At 42.7% G+C, this 5,968-nt stretch overlaps 1 pseudogene; it reads left to right on the forward strand.

The window, feature by feature from the left end:
• The first annotated feature begins 1,122 nt into the window (after positions 1-1,122).
• On the forward strand, positions 1,123-2,878 carry LOC116812118 (X-ray repair cross-complementing protein 6-like; annotated as a pseudogene).
• Positions 2,879-5,968: the final 3,090 nt, after the last annotated feature.

Genomic DNA, 5,968 nt, shown 5'->3' on the forward strand with positions numbered 1-5,968 from the left:
GCAAGGAATCTGAATATATACTATAAATGTCTTCTTCCCCTTAAGGATGACCTTCTTCCACTCAATGTTTTTTGATAAATAAAAGTTGTTGATTTTAATGTAGTCTAATGCATTTTTAAAAATATTATTAGTATGTTTCACATCCCATTTAAGGTCTTTGCCTACTTTATGGTCATGAAGATGTTCTCCTATGTTTTCTATAAAATATTTACTTTTTACCTTTTAAACATCACCTGGAATTGGTTTGGGTGTATGATATGAACTAGGAGTCATGATACATTTTTTCTATGTGATATTCAATTGACCCATAATAATTTATGAAAATGTAATATTTTTTCATAAAGCAAGTGACCATATATATGTGGGTCCATTTCTGAACTCTATTCTGTTACATTTTCAAATTGACTGTCCTTGCACCAATATCATACTGTCTTATTTATTACAGCATTCTTAATATCTGGTAGTATTAAAAGTTTTTTTAAGCCTGCTTGAATTTTTACTGGGATTGTGTCAAATCTATGTATTAACTTGGAGAAAATTGACATCTTTACAGTATTTAGTCTTCCAATACATGACTAATAGCACATCCCTCCTTTTATTTAGATTTTCTTTAATTTCTTTCAGTGTTTTCTTGTTTTCAGTGTAGAGATCTTGCACATCTTAGATTTATTTCTAGGAATTTCGTGTTTTCTGGTGTTATTGTGAGTGATATCTTTTATAAATTTATTTTGTCTTTTTGTTGCCGATATATAAAAATGCAAGTGATTTTTTAAACATGTTTACTTTGTATCCCACTACCTTGCTAAATTCACTTATTAATTCTAATAGTTTGTCTATGGATTTTATTGGATTTCTTATGGACCCAATCTTGTAGTTTGTGAATAATAGATTTATGTATTCTATTCTGATCTTTATGCTTTTCTCCCATTTTCTTAGATTATTGAACTACATTGGACCTCTGCTATAATGCGAAACAGAAGTGGAAATAGTAGGAAACGCTTTCTCATTCTCAATCTATGACGAAGGATTTTCATACTTCACTGTTAATTACGATGGTTGCTGTAGGGTTTTTTTGTGTGTGACTTCTCCTTATCAGATCAGAAAGTTCTCTTCTTAGCCAAAGTGAGCAGTAGCCAACATGTCAGGGTGGGAGTCATATTACAAAACCGAGGGCGATGAAGAAGCTGAAGAAGAACAAGAAGAGAACCTTGAAGCAAGAGGAGACTATAAATATTCAGAAAAATATAGTTTGATTTTTTTGGTTGATGCCTCCAAGGCTATGCTTGAATCTCCTAGTGAAGATGAGTTGACACCTTTTGACATGAGCATCCAGTGTATTCAAAGTAAGATCATAAGCAGTGATCGAGATCTCTTGGCTGTGGTGTTCTATGGTACCGAGAAAGACAAAAATTCAGTGAATTTAAAAAAATATTTACGTCTTACAGGAGCTGGATAATCCAGGTGCAAAACAAATTCTAGAGCTTGACCAGTTTAAGGGGCAGCAGGGACAAAAACGTTTCCAAGACCTGATGGGCCATGGATCTGACTACTCACTCAGTGAAGTGCTGTGGGTCCATGCCAACCTCTTTAGTGATGTCCAATTCAAGATGAGTCATAAGAAGATCATGCTCTTCACCAGTGAAGACAACCCCCATGGCAATGAGAGTGCCAAAGCCAGCCAGGCCAGGACCAAAGCCAGTGATCTCCGAGACACAGGCATCTTCCTTGACTTGATGCATCTGAAGAAACCTGGAGGCTTTGATAGATCCTTGTTCTACAGAGATATCATCAGCATAGCAGAGGATGAGGACCTCAGGGTTCACTTTGAGGAATCCAGCAAGCTAGAAGACCTGTTGCAGAAGGTTCACGCCAAAGAGACCAGGAAGTGAGCACTCAGCAGGTTAAAGCTGAAGCTCAACAAAGATATAGTGATCTCTGTGGGCATTTATAATCTGGTCCAGAAGGCTCTCAAGCCTCCTCCAATAAAGCTCTATCGGGAAATAAATGAACCAGTGAAAACCAAGACCCGGACCTTTAATACAAGTACAGACGGTTTGCTTCTGCCTAGCAATACCAAGAGGTCTCAGATCTATGGGAGTCGTCAGATTATACTGGAGAAGGAGGAAACAGAAGAGCTAAAACGGTTTGATGATCCAGGTTTGATGCTCATGGGTTTCAAGCCATTGGTACTGCTGAAGAAAGGTCATTACCTGAGGCCCTCCCTGTTCGTGTACCCAGAGGAGTCGCTGGTGATTGGGAGCTCAACCCTGTTCAGTGCTCTGCTCATGAAGTGTCTGGAGAAGGAGGTTGCAGCATTGTGCAGATACACACGCCGCAGGAACATCCCCCCTTATTTTGTGGCTTTGGTAAGAAGAGTTGGATGACCAGAAAATTCAGGTGACTCCTCCAGGCTTCCAGCTGGTCTTTTTACCCTTTGCTGATGATAAAAGGAAGATGCCCTTTACTGAAAAAGTCATGGCAACTCCAGAGCAGGTGGACAAGATGAAGGCTATTGTTGAGAAGCTTCGCTTCACATGCAGAAGTGACAGCTTTAAGAACCCTGCGCTGCAGCAGCACTTCAGGAACCTGGAGGCCTTGGCCTTGGATTTGATGGAGCCAGAACAAGCAGTGGACCTGACATTGCCAAAACTGGCTCTTGGTGGGATGATTTAAGGACTTGTTTACCCACCAGATTACAACTGAAAGGAAATTACCAAAGAAAAACGATAAGAAGGTTCTGGAACAAAAAGGCCCAAGGTGGGACAGAAAAGGACCGAAACCCACATTACAAGGCACTGGTAATCCCCATCTGAAAAGCCCTGCCGGGCTGAAGAAGCAGGAGCTGCTGGAAGCCCTCACCAAGCACTTCCAGGATTGACCAGAGGCCATGCGTCCAGCTGCCCTTCCACAGTGAGGCCAGGCTGCCTGGCCTTGTCCTCAGCCAGTTAAAATGTGTTTCTCCTGAGCTAGAAAGAGTCTACCCGACATAAGTCGAGGGACTTTATGTTTTTGAGGCTTTCTGTTGCCATGGTGATGGTGTAGCCCTCCCACTTTGCTGTTCCTTACTTTACTGCCTGAATAAAGAGCCCTAAGTTTGTACTAAAAAAAAAAAAAAAGAAAGAAAGAAAGAAAGAAAGTTCCCTTCTTAGTTTTCTAAGAGATTTTTGTTTGTTTTTTGGTGTTTTATTAAAGATGGCTGTTGAATGTTCTCAAATGCTTTTCTGCATCAATTCAAATGATTGTGTGACTTCCTCCTTTTTCTTTGTTAATATGATTAATCCCATTGGTTGATTTTCCAAATAGTTAACCACCCTCACATCTCACATGCCTACAATAAACCTTAGTTAGTGTTGAATTAGATTGTATTTCCCCAGAAGCTGACACTAGGTCAGGAATTGGAGTACAAATAATTTATTTGGGAGGTGAACCCTGAAAATACCAGAACTATGAAGATGAAGTCCTCTCTGTCTGCACATACACACATGAATGGGACAATGAACATATATGAATATATATGACTGGACATACATATACATATATATATATATATGCACACACATATTAATGGAATAGGAATGGAGATATGTATTTATATTCATGTATGTATATGTTATATGTATATACATAAATGTAACAATAAATATTATATGTGTATATGTATTGGATTTGGTTTGCTAATATCTTCTTAAGGGTTTGTGGAACTATGTTCATGAGAGAAATTGGTCTATAATGTTCATTTCTTGCAATATCCTTGTCAGGTTTTGGAATCAAGGTCATCTGGGACTCATAAAAAGGCTACGGGACACCCCAGCAGAGAAGATGGCTGGGGAAGGCCCTGGGGAATGATGGTGTGCTCAGAAGATCAGGAATGAGAAGAGCAGCACCTGTAGTTGAAGCTGCCAGCCTGGCTGTCTTGGGAAATAATGGCCAAGTTCTCCCTGTTCCCTGTAGATCCTGTCTCCATAGTGGCATGATGAGGGGTGGGAACATCACGTTCAGAAAAGGTCTTTCTGCTCTCAGCGTCTCACAAGCTTAACTGAAGCCCCCCTGGGGTGATAGAAGATATGACTTCCCCTGAGTTTGGTAGAGAGGCAAGCATTTCCCTTTGAAAGCTTGTTGGTCATTGGTCATCTCCGTGGTCTCTTCTAAACCCCAAGAGTCATCCAGGGCCATGCACCCAGGGGCTTTTTCCACCTCTCCATTCGGAGCCTTTGATGCCCCTTACACACCTCTTATCAGCTGTTGAACAAACTGTGACCTGCCTCCAGGAATGCTGGCCAGCTGAGGCTGACAATGGGGCTTGGCCAACCAAAGTGATATGGATAGCAACTGGCAGAGGGCCAGAATGGCATAAATGTCAAAAGGTGCTTGAGCTTGCTGCTGTGACTGCTAGCTGTGGTCTTAAGGTATCTTGCAGAGGAGGGAGTAAAGGATGGTCCCAGAGGCACCAAAAGGGGCAACAAGCACAGACATTTTTAACTGCCACTCAGAGAACAACAACTCTGTGCCAAGCCCTGTGTTGAGGGCTCTACACTCACAGTCTTCTTCATATACACATGGGTCTCACTGAAACCATAACACAGCAGAGTGGGAAGGGATATTTTAACCAACTAAGGTGTTCACTTGCCAGTGCCTGGGATCCAAAGTCAGCATAGCCACTCTACGTGCTCAATCATTGGGAGAGGGTAGGAGGAGCCAGTTGGCTTAGTGACACATTTAACTTGGAGTACATTCATCAAGACGTGCCTGGAAAAGGCCACGGAGGAAGGGCTCCGGAGAGGAAGATAGCACTGGGTGACTGAACCGAGGGGACCACAGCTTCATAAGAAGGGCAACAAGAACCAGCCTCAGCACTTATTCTGGCGTTCACTCAATAGCATACAATGTCATCACATTCACTGTCTTACTGGAACCTCCTAGGGAGCCCAGGAAGTCAGCAGGGCAGGAGTCTTCTCCCCTTTGGACAAATGAGGAAAGTAAGGTTCAGAGAGGTGAGGTGACTTTACTTGCCAAAGACCTATTACTGGTATGGTAGGCTAAATAATGGCCCACAAGATGTCCACATCCTAAGCCCTGGAACCTGTGAATATGACCTTATATGGCAAAAGGGACTTTGTGTATGTAATTAAGTTAAGGATCTTGAAGTGAGAAGGTTGTCCTAGATTATCTGGGAAGCCACTGAGTGCAATCACAAGTGTCCTTATAAGACGAAAGCAGAAGGAGATTTGGCACAGACAGAAGAGAAAGGGATGTGATGACAAGAGCTCCATGTGTATATCAAGGATTGTGAGTGTAAAGCCTTCAGCACAGGGCTTGGTGCAGAGTCATTCTCTGAGCAGCAGTCAAAGCAATCTGTGCTTGTCACCCCTTTGGTGCCTCTGGGACCTCCTCCGCAAAATACCTTAAGAAAGAGATTGAAATGATGTGCTTTGAAGGTGGAGGAGGGGGCGATGAGCCAAGGAATACAGGTGGCCAACCTGAAAAAGGCAAAGAAATGGATTCTCCCCTCAGAGCCTCCAAAAGCATCCAGCCCTGTTGACACCTTGATTTTAGGCCAGTGAAACTGATTTGTTTTGGACCACTGACCTCCAAAAGTATAAGAGTAAATTTGCATTGTTTTAAGCCACTATGTTGGTGGTAGTTTGTTATAGCAGCAATGAGAAACTGATCCATCTGGTGAGTGGCAGAACTGGGACAGAAGCCAGTCATCTCATCACCCAGGCAAAGGCAGACGCCATCATCTGCTTCTTGGCAAAGGTTCCCAGGGCCCGGATGGATGTGGGAGTGGAGGATGGGAGGACTTCAGTAGGAGGCAATGATGGTTCGGAAGCAGGAAGCTAGCTGCTGGAAGCCACCAGCTTGAAGTCCCTTGCTTGAGGCTCGTCATATGATTATCCGACAGCTTCAAGGAAGGGACTAGGAGCATGGAGGCAGAGGCCTGTCTTTGGCCCCAGAAGCTGGGACGTTT

This window comes from Hylobates moloch, unplaced genomic scaffold (genome assembly GCF_009828535.3).
Source record: "Hylobates moloch isolate HMO894 unplaced genomic scaffold, HMol_V3 SCAFFOLD_7, whole genome shotgun sequence".
In the NCBI taxonomy this organism is placed as follows: Eukaryota; Metazoa; Chordata; class Mammalia; order Primates; family Hylobatidae; genus Hylobates; species Hylobates moloch.